Source organism: Asterias rubens, chromosome 11 (genome assembly GCF_902459465.1).
Source record: "Asterias rubens chromosome 11, eAstRub1.3, whole genome shotgun sequence".
Lineage (NCBI taxonomy): Eukaryota > Metazoa > Echinodermata > Asteroidea > Forcipulatida > Asteriidae > Asterias > Asterias rubens.
The window spans coordinates 2,790,199-2,804,615 of NC_047072.1; positions in this window are offsets into that span (position 1 = coordinate 2,790,199).

A 14,417-nucleotide genomic window follows, 5' to 3' on the forward strand; every position below is an offset into this window, starting at 1 on the left:
ATACATACATTTGTAATGCAAAATCCTCTAACGTCAACTGGCATATCAACTGTCAGTCAGTATCAAGGCCTCTGTGGTCGTTTCCGAATGGCGGCTACGACTAGCTATGGCCTATTTCGAAACCACGGAATCGGCTTGAGGCTTCGTTCTCTCGTCTGAAGCCCTGAAGGCGTATAGCCAAAGCACGCGCAATATTGTCGAAACAACCGGCGGGGCCGAGCCAAATCCAAAGCCGAAGCCGTCGGTTCGAAAAGGGCCAGTATGGCCAAGGTCACACCACTGCGTCTTCATGCATTGAATAAGTACGGCATGCGTTCACAGCAATACCGTTAACCGTGGTCGTACATAGCCGTCAATAGCACATTAGCATGATCGGCGGATTCGGAAAGAGACAAATTCTGCTGCATGTTGAATTCACTTAAATGTGTAGTTAGTAAAGAGGGATACATTGTTTGTTTGTTTGTTTTGGGAAGACTTAATCGATTCATATGCCATGTTTTTCTTGATTAAGAATGTTTCAATCATCTCAACGTAAATTTATTTTGTTGAATCAGTGAAACAAGTTTTTCTCTCAACTTTTTTTTTCAGAGAACAACTAAAATCTCATTATTTTTATTTAACAAAATACAGTCCTCTGTTTGAATAGGTTTGTACATTAAATTTTGTTTAAACCACCCGACGTTCTATCTTCCACCCCAAGTGACCTTTTTTATTGCATTTGAGATCACATTATGAGGGAGCAGAGAGTAGTTGAAAGTACTTGTTAATTGTCCCCTAGTGAGCATGATTTATAATGCACCTATATTGATGAATGTTTCACCTTGGCCCCTACTACTATTGCTATCTCTTGATATTATGCGAATTGCTATTGAGATAATTAGTGACATGTTCCCTGATGAATGTTGTGTCCTTTGAATCCAATCAAGGTTATTTTATATTAGATGCACGTTTTCGCTGGTAGTTTGGTCCCCTTATTACTGGTAACTTGGTATACGTTTATATGAGCATGGAAAAGCGTTCTCATATCTGTTATCATGTGTGTTCTGTGTACATAGCGAGCAATTGGAATTTACACTGTAATAAAAAAATATATTGTTTTTACCTCCATGGTAAAAAACAGATACCACTCAGATAGCAATGGAAAGAGATAAACCAGGCAGTTCACTGAGACCGGAAATCTCACCAAACAATCAGATACCAAACTAATTGACAGATTTCACGAAAAATTTGCAGCAAATGTGGCACACAGTTCATTCTGCATTATTTACAATCTTTATGGTTTTTTCTTTAATAATGTGTATATATGTTGATATTAGTTTCTGGTTTGGGCAGGCGGTCATTACATTAGTGCGCAATATTTTCCTTTGTGAAAAGTGGTATGTTGTTCATGGTATTCTTGGATTTCGTTTTCCAGCCTTATTCCCTCACCTCAGATGTAGGTAACTGAACCCAATAAGGCTTATTTACGCCATGGCCCACAGTCTGAGTTAGATGGACAGTAAGATGCACGAAATGGCAACCAAAAGAGTAGGGAAACGAGGCAGACCAACACGAACAAGATGGATGAATGACAAAGTGAATATCGCAGGGAAAACTGCACCACCAGCGACTAAAGAAATGGCTACATGTAAGAATCTCTCAGAGTGAATGGACAATGCAGAATGTACAAGGTACAATACCTTGGTAGAAAATGACTGCAAACTCTACCTGAAAACAAAGCTGTGGACACAAGAGGGCGGTGTTGCTCGATATTCAAACTGAAATCCCAAACAAGTAGGCCTACTCCTAATTATTGTTGATATTAACGCGTTTCTCCCGCATTTTATCCCGAATTGTTAATGGCTTATTGTGGTAATGTTTACTACCTAATCTTCTCGGAAAACTAAGTTGTTCAGATTTCAAAACAACTCTTGCTTAGTCATGGAAATTTCCATAATGTCGCCATAGACCTTATCGTAAATACCAATGCGCACGCGCAGACTGTTGAATGAGGTGCATTGTGGGATATATATGGATCAAATTTGGATACCAGCAAGACCACAATGCACCTAATTCCTAGCTTTACGCGCGCGCCCCGGTATTTGCGAAAAGGTCTATAATATTGTTGTTCCTCCTCGATATGTTGACAGTCAAGTAATTAGGTACTCTCACTGCACTTCAATGCCGACAGTTTCGATGGACCCACTCTTGGAAATTAACAACTACGGGAAGGTTAGGAGGGCAGACAAAAAAAACACGCAGGTATAAAAGCAGCAATCCACGGCTTGTCAGTTCCATTTGCTTGCGCTCGATTTCAGGAGTCCGAACAAATTAGCCCACCTCTTTATTGACCAAGGGTCATTAGACGCGTGAAGCGGGATTAATATGTTGGCTTGGAATCCCGTTGTCGGTGCTCATGGGACGCACCAGTTTGTCCCGAAAAGGGAATCCCACACTTGACTTGATTTGCAAACAGCGGATGGCCAGGGCGACAAACTTATAATTGCAAAGCATTAGCCTTGCATCTCAAATCACGTCCAGATGGGCGGTATTATATTGGGCTCTTTACGTCCATGAGTAAAGTGTATGTTATTTACTCACGTTGTGCGCTAGAAAGCGCGAAATAGGGCGTGACCAAAAGGAGTCCAGCAAATTTACAGTGATGTTTCATTGACATCATGATCGTTTGTTCCTTTCTAAAACATTTACCTTTTCACTCTAGGTATTTAAATTGTGTGAAGGAGTTTCTAAATTGACTTGGTTGAGTAAAGACAACAAGTTAAAAATAGGTGAATTTGTTTTTTATTTTAGGCCACTTCTCTTTTTAGAGCATTAAAAAGCAACTTAATACTGTTTTTTTTTTGTTAGATATTGGTTATGATCGTTTGTTAGTGAAAGTAAGTACTTTGAGCTAATTATGTACGTACCAGCAGCAAGCCAAGGCTAAAGGGGCTCTTAATTAAACTATTAATGATCGCCTATGAAATTAATTATTAAATTCTGAAGTTTTAGCAACTAGAGAGCAACAATAATAGGATAAGATCTCAGAACATGAGTTTGAAATGCCGGTTGGTGCTTTATTTGGCCTAGCCCCCCCCCCCCCCCCCCCGTGTTACATTAATAGCTGGTGACCGATTTACAAAACGCATTATAACAAGGTAACCCGTTAAAAGACGTGGGTACTTTTTGTAAACACAAAACACAATGTCCACACAGATTTACATTAAAATTACCCCGCTTGGAGATAATGATAGTAGAAAGCATACCTTAAAAAAACTGCTTGAGGTGCTGTACTTTTTAAGAAATAAGTAAAACAGTGTCATGAAAATACCTTTTAAATGGTTAAATAATTGTCGTCTTATGATCACTGAGACGACAATTATTTTCGTGACATTGTTTTTCTCATTTCTCAAAAACTACAGCACCTCAGCAACTAATATTTTCAGGGAAGCTTTGTACTATCATTTCCTTCAAACTGTGTACATCTGTGGACATCGTGTTTTTTTTGTCCTACACAAATTACCCAGACCCTAAAGAAGGTCAGCTAGAAAGGAAAGCTAATGACTTACTTTACACTATTAATGAGCATGACGCGGGTAATTTCACGCGAGTTATGTTATATTGATGTGCATAGGCTGTAAAAACATTAATGACATTCGAGTTGTAAAACATTTAAAGTGTACGGTATCGTTTTCTAAGCCTACTACATGTACATTAAAATGTTACATGTCACTTAATTTTCATGGTGGTTGCTGTTTGAAAATATTGTTTGCCTGAATTCCTATTGCCCCAGAGTTATCGGCAAATAACTATTAAATTTGATGTCATATATTATGGAGCCATGCACATACACTATAATAATAATACTAATAATAATAAGACTTGTAATGCGCACATATCCACACTGCTGGGTGTTCAAGGCGCAGTAAAACCAAAAACAAAACAAAAAAACAAAACACAACACAAAGAAAAACAGACACAACAAAATTAGTCATTGAAAACCTGTGACATAAGATAAGTTTTGAGAAGAGACTTGAATTTTGCGGTACAAACACAAGATCGAAGATTAAGTGGTAGAGAGTTCCAGATGCGTGGCGCAGCTGAAGAAAAGGACCTGTCTCCCCATGAGTGTCGAGACTTGGGTTCAATGAGGAGAAGCATGGAACTTGATCGAAGATTCCTTGATGGAGTGTAAACTTGAAGCAGTTCAGAAATATAGTGGGGAGCCTTGCCATTTAGAGCTTTGTGGACAATGAGCATCAGCTTGAAGATGATTCGTTGAGAGATAGGGAGCCAGTGTAGTTGTTTCAGAATGGGGGTGATAGAACACGATTTTCTAGACAGTGCCACAATGCGGGCAGCAGTATTTTGGAGCCGTTGAAGTCTGGAAATCTGGTTGTTAGGAAGACTGTAGAGAAGAGCATTGCCGTTGTCTAGACGAGAAGTAACAAATGCGTGAATGACCTTTTGAGTGGCACTTTTGTCCAAGTACTTTTGTCCAAATCTTACCTATATTCCTGATGTGATATGATGATAAACGAACAATATTGTTGATGTGTGGCTGAAGTGTCATCGATGAATCAAAAATAACCCCCAAGTTCCGAGCTTTCAGCGAGGGAGCTATCCGAGCATCACCAATGGAAATACTGTTGAGTATTTAACTCATGCATTACTCGGTGTTATAACCTATTATTATCTGAGTGGTATGTACGCCATTGGGCTCGATATAATACTAACATTATACCTCATAGGCTCACACTACTTGGTCAAGGGTTATATTATTCATAGTTGAACATGTAACTTAAATACTTTTAGGTTCAAAACCATAATTCGGGTTTGCAACGCTTGCGAATTGGGTATCCCATTATTGTTGGGCTTGTCTAGCCCATCGGGTACGTAATGAGTATAATTATGGTTATGTACACTCATACAATTGTTATATTTTGGGTTTCATTACTTGGTATTTGGTATTTGGTATGTTCCCCATTAGTGTGCTTGATATATCTATGTATAATCCTTTGTGTTGAAGACGTTGCAAGTCTTGAGCGTATGAGGAATTGTTTTTCGGGGAGCGGGGGGGGGGGGCGGGCAAGCAATACCAACACAAAGAACAAAAAGAACGTCAACAACAAAAACAACAACACAACAACAACAACAACAACAACATCAACAACAACAGCAACAACAACAATAACAACAACAACAACAGCAACAACAACAACAACAACAACAACAACAACACCACATTAACAACAACAACAACAGCAACAACAACAACAACAACAACAACAACAACAACAACAACAACAACAACGACGACGACGACGACGACAACGACAACAACAACAACAACAACAACAACAACAACAACAACAACAACAACAGCAACAACAACAACAATAAAGCTATAAAGTGGAAAAAAATGATGACAGAACGTCTCACGACGTTTCCCAAGAACAATGTCTTCAATATGACGTAGTTTCAACTGTTTCAACAATTATGTTAAAAGCAACTTGAGCTCGTGAGGATTAGCTCTTTTTCAGATTAAACCATTTTTCCCCAAAAACAGACAGATATAATAATATGTATAATCCAAAATTCACTTTTGATAAACCAACTTTGTCAATACTTTGCATTGCCTTGACAAAATTCAACCGCTTTCTCAGGGTATCATTTTAACCTCTGCCCAAAACGTTTATGTTGAAAGCCTGGGGGCTATGTAGGTACTTATATACATCGCTCTGTAATTAACCTCGTTCGCTATGTCAGTTGTCCGGTTTGCGTGAAGTGGGTAATTTCACCAATAACGGTAAAAACTATGCCAGGCCTGTTTGGTTTGTCTCTCTCTTCAGTGAGCTCATTACTTCAGCTGTAGGGTTGTTATTGTTAAGTACCCTGGTCTCGGCTTGTTTTCTATAACAACTGAAATATTGTTGTTTTTCCCCTTTTTGTAAAACCAAATTATACACATGAGCTGGGTTTTTCCACTCGAAATGTTACACCATGCAAGCAAAACGGCTCTTGAAAAAACCTGCTTTGTTTTTATAAAATGCGTACAGCATCAGTTGCGGTTTTTTTTTTTGTTAATTTCCTCTTCAGCTAACGCCAAAATAAATACACCCAGAGTTTCAGCATATACTCACTGCAATCGGGTGCCATTGTAAACAATGTAGAATGGGTAAGTGTATATCATCAGAAAAAACAGAGATTGGAAATAGTTTAATGATAAATCAAACAATTGTCTTTGAAGTTCGCGCTGTATATTCAATTCTACATAGTTTATTCACCCGTTTCGAAGTCATACATATGCAAATAAGGCATACCAAAACATTGGGGCGCCATGTTCAACAGTCACAACGGGTAAGTTTAAATCATCAAAATAAAGATTAATAAGCAATTGGTTCAACATTAATAATTTTAAGTTTCATCTACAACTTGATAGGGGGCACAATATCACTATCCTACATATGCAAATTGGGCCTTATAAAAACAATATCATGCAATTTCAACAATGCATCATGGGAACGCTTAGTGTTAATATCGATAGACAATACCAGCTGCATGTATGACTGGACAGATATCGATCCAGTGTCATATATTTATAAGAAATGCCCGCGAGCTGTGCGTTCAATTAGCAACCGTGCGTAGCGGTGTTAGACCACATTAAACTTAGCACAACACTGTAAATAAAACGTAGCACACTGTAAATAATGAATGTGAATCATCAATTCTGCGAAGAGATACAGTCATGACTTTAAGTTATTTCCGTAAATTATTGCAAATAGGTGATGAAATATCCATTCTCACTTCAAACATGGTGTGAAAATTGTTTGTATTTGATGCCATCGTTTGCTAAGAATTATTACTCATCATTCCATTTTTAGTCAATATGTTTTTGTTCAGATGAATGTTTAATGAGTTTTTGTCTCACAAATGTTCAAAGTCTACGTCATGCAAACGTTGCATCACTGTAAAAACAACAGATGGCTAAAAAAACAATATTAAAATAATTATAAAAATTATTTTAAAAAAACTATATGAGTAAAAAGCGCAAAACTATAGGTTTTCTCGGTCAATTTCGGAAAATGAGCAGCCAATTTAATCACCTGCTTATTCTATTTGGCACGAAATTGAATGCTATCTGAGAAGGGTCATTCGATTTCGTTTTAAGACTTGTCAAATGTACTTTTACGTTGTTCGATTAAAAAAAAAATATCATCAAATTTAACAATTTATCAAAACAGCATTCAAATTCACAGACGCTTCTTGAGGCGTGTGTGTCACGAAAAAGAATGACGATACGCTAAATTGAACATAGTGCTAAGGGAATTTGACTCGACTCAAAACGAAATTGAACGGCTGTGCGGCACCATAATGTAGCCCGAGCCCTAAATGTAGCCCAGACCTAAATGTAGCCCCAAACATGCCCTAAATGTAGCCCGGACCTAAATGTAGCCCCAAACATGTACCTAAATGTAGCCCGGACCTAAATGTAGCCCCAAACATGTACCTAAATGTAGCCCGGAGCTAAATGTAGCCCCAAACATGTACCTAAATGTAGCCCGGACCTAAATGAACTTAGCCACAGACATGACACTACTGCTTATGGTGTTCCAAAAAAGACACTTCGCGTCGCCGTCGCTGTCGCCGTCGCCGTCGCCGTCGCGCTGTTTTTATCCTGCACAGAGCTGTCCAAATATTTAAAGATGTAAGGGGGCCGAGGGCTGCGACGGTGTCGGCGACTGCGACTGCGACGGCGACATTGACGGCGACGGCGACTGCGACAGCGACGGCGACTGCGACGGCAACGGCGATGGCGACGGCGACGCAAAGTGTCGTCGTTGGAACACCATAACTGCTAGATATTCGTCTGTGGATGTTCAATCTATGGTCTAAGATTTACTTGAACTGGGGACAAGTCCATTGCGTTCTTTCCATTGTCCGACACCGCTCCCCCCCCCCCAAGACACACCCACACACACACCCTATCAAACACCACAAACATTCCGGATGCTGCGGTCTCAGGACTCGTTTCGGTTTAGGTAGTAAGGCAGATGACACCTGGTGCCAAGTGCATTCAGCGGTAGTTTGCTCAGTCCCAAACTGCACTATCAACTGTGAAATAAGGCTAGGTTAATATTTCTTTGTCTATATATTCAAATGTTAAGACCTGCGAGTTAGATACCTGTATGTTTTTTTTTTTTTTTTTTTTTACTTTTATTACTGTTATTCTTCTTCATCTTATTATTACGAGACCCCACATAAACCCACCCTGTGAACAGCTGTTGCTTTTATCTGCACTTCGAATAGTTATTATGTAAACACTTTAATAGACCGATTGCATTACAAATGTTTCCATGTGATCACGTGACCTATAGTGGTTATTGAAAAACACAGTTACACAGTAAAGACATGGGAAGACTCATACCGATTGACCATAATTGGCTGTATTTTCGCTAAATAACCCTTAACTTAAAACGAAGCCCTTTTTTAAACTTGAACGTTGTAATATTGATTTAAATCACATTTGCTGTTTGATATTTCCAGTAATCTACTACAAAATGCTCACGCGCCGTTTGCGTTGTGCACAGCGTCAAGTCGGGCTGCCATAAGGGAGATTACGAAGTTGATCCGACTCATAGTTGACAGCTTCCCCTTCCAATCAAATAGTTTGAGGGTGAAACATAAGGGATTCGCAGCTCCTTAATTAAACTTTTATGAAAATATTGACAGCAAAATTATTAGAATTATGGCAATGTAAAACCCCACTTTCCGTGCACAATCACATGACATCGTGTGAACATTCTCGTGGAATTTCTGGTGTGTACCCATTACTGGCATTGTTCAGCCACCGGTAAGGTCTCATGTTACAAATCCCGGAATATTCTTCAGTGACTTCGAGAATTGAGTCTTTATTAAACAACAAATTGCCACAGTAATCATGTCTTTTTAACGCACGTTTTATGCCATGTTTGTTTACATAATTATAACCACACCCAAGACAGGTCACGTGACGCACGGAGTGCAATCGGTATATTAAGTCCAGTTTATTATGCATGTTTTTTATTTGAAAGAGTCAAACAACTCGCCCTTACATTCATTGTTGCAATCATAGTGTGTAAGGGGAGAAGCGAATCTTACATGTAGCTGTGTATCCGACCATCAGATGAGACAAGTGTGAATTGTTTTTATATTTTATTAGATAAGTGCATCTTTATACAGAGTTTTACTATAGATGGGCATGCGCCGTTTGTATGATGGTGCGGGTGGGAAACGAACATGGGTAGAGAATGCAGAGGTTGATGAGGAAAACGCATGTTTTTGGTGTGGTCCCTGGTAGTTAACCATCCCTTGATTGATTGGACGTTGCTTTTGGAGCTGCCAATACGGTGGTTAAAACTGCACTTACTATCTTTGATGTTTTTATATATCTCCACGGAAGAAAGGGAGTGTGGGTTTATTAGAGATCGATCATTGGTGGTGGTTTGCAATCTTTTAAAAACACGACAACTGACAGACCATTCAACAACATAGTGTGTGTAGGGGAAAAGAGAATAACGCGTAGCCCTTGTGCAACCAGACTATAAAGACGAGACTGTATATGTGACCAAAAAACAACATTTTGATGGTTTTGTGGAATAATAAGCATCGTAAAGAGTGTTTGTAGGAGGACACGCACAAACAAAAACAAAGTAATACCGGGACGCACTGAAATTATATCCCTTGTTAATGGAGAATCATTTAAATTAAAGCTTTAAAGAACGTATGAGGCGATGTGGGTAGTTCTTGCGGAATGGGTTTTTGTGTTACGTGATAGGCAAAACTAAGAGGGAAACGTGTTGTTGTTGGGGGGGGGGGGTGGATAGGATAGATAACAACACATGTTATCGGTATGGTTTCTGGTAGTAAAAGTTTCCCGACTGTTAATTGATGTTTTTGGGTGGGCGACAGATGTCTCTGTGTTCAAACACTGACTCAATGATTACAGCAGATATAATTTATGATGTTTTTATGAAACTCTATGAAGACAAGGGAGGTACAAAGGGAGGGGGGCTGTAAAAGGAAGGGGTTTCTGGGGAAAGGGTAGTTGGAACATATAGGTCGGGGAAACATTGAGGGTGGGGGTGTTTATAGTTAGTAGCGGTGTTGAACAATAAAAGCAACCCAATGGGCTTGTGCCCAAGAAACGGTTGAAGTAAATCTTCCACATACTTCATATACGACGAATATCTAGCAGTAGGTTTGTGTTTAAGAAAAACATTTATATGAAAAAAGCGTTTACATCCAAAACGAGAACATTCCGTGGTCTTTTGCTGGATTATCTGCTAAAATTACCAATGAGTCTTTAACTGATTTTTTTTTTGAAAAATGTCGTATAGTGTCTTGAGTTATGGTTCCACTTCAGGTTGACCAGGGATAGAGGTCAACTTGAGGTCACGGTTTTTCAAAATTTTTCTCCAACCCCCAAGGAGTCCAAACTATAAACAGTTTAAAAATCGGCCGTGTAGTTCTTGAGAAATGATGCTGTGATGCTGCAAAGATTTCCTAATTTAATATGCAAATGAAGATCACGTGGTTAATTATACCAAAAAAATACGATAGGAATAAGCTTACGTCCTAAGTTTCCATGATATTGTTATACGTGTTTAAAAACACATCATTTTGTAGGATACTTCTTTCCTACTCCTGCCAATAGGGGGCACTCTTATGAGACATTTCAATTGCACGATTTCTGCACGATTTCTGCGCCAAAGTGTCTCTACCTGTCTCTGTATTAGTATGTGTACGTTGCAGAGACTAAACTGGCATAAACTGCAAGAAATAACTTCCCCTCATATTCTTTTTCAATCAGTAAATTTCGCCATGCTTGGCCTGTGGTTCTAGTCAAAGAGAGACCGGTTTTTAGCGGGACTTTCTTGGCTAACTGCCGCAGGCTTTGCCTTGTCGTGGTTTTCATCTTGGTTTTTGTTTGCATTCCCTTTTTTTAATTTGTTTTCCTGTCATTCTCTGAGCGCTTTGTTACCTTATGAAAAGGCGCCATGTAAATGGTATTACTATTATTAGTATTTTATTGTAGGCCCACTATAGAACGGGGACGTTTTAATGCCTGTATGCTTCAACCAAACTCTGCCCACGCAACCACCATGTTCCGCTTATTGTGCAAGCACTGAAAAATCTGTGCAAGCTTCGAATAAAATATTACATACGATGACTTTCCCTGCAAACAAGCCAAAATATCCCTGCTAAGCTGGGAAATATGCTTTATGTAAGCACATAATATCAGCGCTTTTAAAGTGTCAATTATTGACCAACGCAGTGAAGAAGAGTAATTGTTTTTACTTTTACATGTTTGAAGTGTAGGCCTTACCAAACCTGTTTACAGAGCAACATGTCATGGTTTTGATAACCACCAAACTCTGCGCTTCGATCACCATTTTCCGCTCTAAGTTAAAGCGCGGAATATAATGTGCGAGCTTGGAAGCACACGTTTCGCTTGACTTAAGCGCATAATTCACCACTTCTGCTAAGCACTGAATATTTGCTTCCAGAGCAGAGCATGACATTGAGCCCTTTCGTACAAGAATTGTCATGAAGCAAGTTCCCATCATGATAGACCTGGGTGACTAGTGAAATTTACTACTCGACTAGTCGCACTTCAAACCCATTTACGACACTTGTCGAGATAAATTTTGGATCCTCAAGATTTTTTCCGCAATGTGCCGCAAGCACAATATTATGTGAACAAACACAAAGCTGTTCCGTGTTGTTTTGCTGGGATTATGTGCTTCATTGCCAAAGGAATCAATAACTGGATAAAGTTTTTATCAAAACAGTTGTGTAGCTCTTAACATATTTGTATGGTCACACTTCCGGTTGCCCGTAAGTAAAGGTCAATATGGCCTCACAACTACCAAAGACTAGTATGCAATGCCCAAGAAGTCTATAACTGAAATAGCTTAAAAATTGGTTGTGTATATATTGATATATGGTCCCACTTCCGGTTAACCCTGAAGTAAAGGTCAACCTTGGGTCACCGTTTTTCAAAGTTAATATTTATTGCTTATAGAGTATATAACTGAAAAAAGTTTGATCATTGGCTGTGTACTTTTTGAGATATGGTCCCACTTCCGGTTGACCTGGAAGTAAAGGTTAACATGGGGTCAACGTTATTTCAAACAAATGTTGGATGCACAAGGAGTCTATAACTGAAAACAGTTTGAAAATCGGTTGTGTAGCTCCCACTTCCGGTTTAACCGTAAATAGAGGTAAACCTGGGGTCACGCCTTTTTAAGTTTAATTTTAATGCCCAAAAAGTCTACAAATGAAAAAAAAATGAAAATCTGTTGTATATATCTTGATATATGGTCCTACTTCCGGTTAACACGGAAGTACAGGTCAACGTGAGGTCACGGTTTTTTACATGTTAATATTTTATGCCTAAGGAGTTTATAATTGAAAAGAGTTTGAAAATCTGTTGTAAATTTCTTGAGATATGGTCCCACTTCCGGTTGACCCGGAAGTAGAGGTCAACTTGAGGTCACGGTTTTTCACAAGTTAATATGTTATGCCTTAGGAGTTTATAATTGAAAAGAGTTTGAAAATCTGTTGTACAGTTTATGAGATATGGTCCCACTTCCGGTTGATCCGGAAATAGGGGTCAACTTGAGGTCACTGTTTTTCAAAATTAACCTCCATCCCCCAAGGAGTCTGTAACTACGAACAGTCTAAAAATCGGCCTTATACTTCTTGAGATATGGTGCTGCATAGATTGTCTAAAGATCGCCTAATTAAATACTCATGTCGTTCCAGGCTAAATTTAGGTACATGTTTGGGGCTACATTTAGGTCCGGGCTACATTTAGGTCCGGGCTACATTTAGGGCATGTTTGGGGCTACATTTAGGTCCGGGCTACATTTAGGGCTCGGGCTACATTATGGTGCCGCACAAACGGCCGAATTCTGAATTGAAACGCAGTAACAACTGGAGAGGCAAAACAGTTTTAATTCGAACGCATGAAAATGAAATTGACTGCTCATTAACCGAATTTGACCGAGAAAACCTATATTACCCTTATCAATGTGGTAGCGTTTTAAAATTTTTCAAAAATCCGGAGCGGCTATGTTCATGAAGGAAGATTAACCAGTAATCGGACTACGTAGTATGAGACACGTTTCATGCAGAAATACTTCTCAGTGTTTTTAATTCCTCGCTTTAAAACCACATTCATTTGAAGGGTATTGCGGGTATACTTTCCCTTTAGGTGTGTACTTCAATTCCGTAATTTACGTTGTTGGAAAATAACCTATAGTTACTTGTAGCAGTTCTTCATCTGAAATACGATTCAAATTAATGTTTCTTTCGTGTCTAACTGTCAAGCTTTAAAGAAAACCTAGGGAGGGGACCGTAATCATTTGAAATTTATGTTCGTGTGAACAGTCACAAGTTTGGATGATATATTAATGTATGTTTAAAGACAGTGATGGACACTATTGGTATGTCAAAGATTTGTCATCTCATATGAATAAAATAACAAACCTGTGAACAATTTGAGCTAAATTGGTCATCGACGTTGCGAGATAATGATGAAAGAAAAAATACCTTTGTCACACGAATTCGTGTTGTCTCAGATGCTTGATTCCGAGACCTCAAAATCTATTTTTGAGGTCTAGAAATCAAATTCGTCGAAATTACTTCTTTCTCGAATACTAAGTTACTTCAGAGTGAGCCGTTTCTCACATTACAAAACATCTTCAGCAGGGGGGGGGGGGGGGTCAGGGAAACCAGATTGAAGGAGATACCAATAAGACGTAACAAGTAAGAAACAAATTCTAGATTAAAGCCAAGCACAACCACCATTGTTTTAATACTCTACATTTTGAGGTTTTCTTCTCTGTATTATTATCCTTGGAATGTCAAGGTCCATTTGGCAGGTAGTGAGGGTTTGCAGACGTCTTAACTTTACTCCTTGACGTTGACCATCTCATATTGACACATCAATCAAATACAAATTCAATGGGTCTCGTCACAGCTTCATAAAACCATTGCTAGACGTTAAAGGAAGGGTATGCCTCAAAAGACCCTGGACACCTTCGGTAATTATCAAAGGCCAGTCTTCTCACTAGGTGTATCTCAACATAATTACGCACAAACTAACAACCATGTGGAAATTTGAGCTCAATTGGTCATCGAAGTTGCGAGATAATAGTGATAAAGAGGGAGCCGTTCCCACAATGTGTTATACCATCAACAGCTCTCAATTGCTTGTTACCAGGTAAGTTTGTATTCTTACGTTTTTTTTTTAGTAATAACCAATAATATAAGAGCACTGGGGAGCTGTTGATGATGTTATTAATCATTGATAGTAATGACTCATTTGAAGTTGATGTATAGTTTCGAGAACAAGTAATTTTTTCAACGAACAACTTTAACATGAGAAA